Source organism: Sinocyclocheilus rhinocerous, unplaced genomic scaffold (genome assembly GCF_001515625.1).
Source record: "Sinocyclocheilus rhinocerous isolate Xijiao unplaced genomic scaffold, SAMN03320098_v1.1 scaffold5236, whole genome shotgun sequence".
Taxonomy (NCBI): domain Eukaryota; kingdom Metazoa; phylum Chordata; class Actinopteri; order Cypriniformes; family Cyprinidae; genus Sinocyclocheilus; species Sinocyclocheilus rhinocerous.
The window spans coordinates 187,030-189,039 of record NW_015665840.1 but is presented as its reverse complement, the minus strand read 5'-3'; the positions used below and the strand labels follow the sequence as shown (position 1 = coordinate 189,039).

Genomic DNA, 2,010 nt, shown 5'->3' with positions numbered 1-2,010 from the left:
CCGCCAGCGTCGCCAGCGTTTTTGAAAAATGTTGCCAGCCACCGCCAGCGTTTTTGCTGATTTTCACTAAGCCCCCAGAAAATCTGTTTTATTTTAGCTTCAAGCATTCTTTTTTTATCAACACTTGAATGTAGGTAGGTTTCATAAAAAGCAACATTTTGAGCAAAAAGCTGAGAAAATCGCATTTGTATCAAATACTACATCTGGATCATATTCAGTAATATTATCAAAGCAAAGCTGCTGTAGATGGCTTCCATCAGCGCTCCCAAAGCTTCACAGTCCTTTACCTCTTTCTGGATCCACATTTCACTCGGGAACATTAGGCAGCTTTCATTTATATGCTGTTAGTGTTGATGATCGCGTTATTTTTCATATGCATATGCTTACATATGAGATTGCTGGTTTCTGTGTCTTCCTCGTCTGTGTTTTTGATCGAGTGATTCTAGACTCATTCAGGATCTGTTTTATTTTAGCTTCAAGCATTCTTTTTTTATCAACACTTGAATGTAGGTAGGTTTCATAAAAAGCAACATTTTGAGCAAAAAGCTGAGAAAATCATATTTGTATCAAATACTACATCTGGATCATATTCAGTAATATTATCAAAGCAAAGCTGCTGTAGATGGCTTCCATCAGCGCTCCCAAAGCTTCACAGTCCTTTACCTCTTTCTGGATCCACATTTCACTCGGGAACATTAGGCAGCTTTCATTTATATGCTGTTAGTGTTGATGATCGCGTTATTTTTCATATGCATATGCTTACATATGAGATCGCTGGTTTCTGTGTCTTCCTCGTCTGTGTTTTTGATCGAGCGATTCTAGACTCATTCAGGAGATGCGTAATAGCGCCTCCTAGCGTATAACAGCAAGAACAGAAACCAGAAAAATTCCTTTTTTGGCGGGGAAAGAGTTAAGACCCGCAGAAAGTCTGTCTTTTGATTTTGGGATTGTGTTTAGTCCTTAGATTAATTGTAAAGCAACTCGAATACAAAATCATCTTGTGACAAATGCAATTATACTGCATCAACCTCTTGAACAAAAACCATTCTTCACAGAACGGAGCCGTAAGCATCAGCTAAGACTAAAGACCATCAACCAACCCTTTTTCTCTCCTCCAGGAACTTTTTGGTGTTGCTGCTGTTCAGCTCCCGAACTCTCCTGCAACACAAACACACCGAACCTATTAAACTGTGACAAACGACGATTTATTAATCACACTGCGTCGTCCGTGTGTCGTGTCGCACCTCTCGCGCTCCGCCTTGTTTTTGATGCTCTTGTCCTGGCTGATGGCTTTGCTATTCTCCATCGACATCTTCGCCTGATTGCCCTTCATCTCTTTGCTTTGCCTGTCGATCGATCACAATACAGACATGTTCAGAACACAGTCCAGAGAATCAGTGATGAATATGAAACATCATCTTATGCTCAAGGGTCACGGCTCTTTCTCATGGAGATACGGATGCAGAACAAACGGAGAACGGGTTTACGCGAGGGGAATTATCAGTGTAATTAATAAAGACTCTTGAGCTGAATAGACGGGCCGCTCTTGTCCTGGACTTACAGAGACTCATGCAACATTAATGCCTGTTAATTATGGCAGCCGGCCTCGTATCTCTATCCTAATGAGACACCACATCAGCATTATAAAGAAGAGAATACTGGCCAAGATGAATATATTCATGAGTGTCGTGTGTTAATCAGATTCAGCACATATTAGCATACTACGCTCAACCGTAGTACACACTACACTCACTGCTCTCGTCATGAACAAACAATACAAACAGGTCGATTCCATTCACAGATTTTCAATTTGCTTCAGGACCAATTTTTGCTAATTCACTTCGAATATAAGTGCAATGTGCTGATAAAATATTTTAGAGCTGAGTATACCTAGAAAACATATGGTAATGAGGATAGTGATGATACTGACGGCAGTGACGATAGTGAGATAGTGATGACAGTGACATTAGTGATGTAATGATGGTAGTGATGGTAGCGATTATAATGATG

General features: G+C 40.4%; 1 pseudogene; it reads right to left on the bottom strand.

Moving 5' to 3' along the window:
- The window catches only part of LOC107731597 (1-phosphatidylinositol 4,5-bisphosphate phosphodiesterase beta-4-like), a 72,026-nt pseudogene that overhangs the window by 9,356 nt on the left and 60,660 nt on the right, over nucleotides 1-2,010 (bottom strand).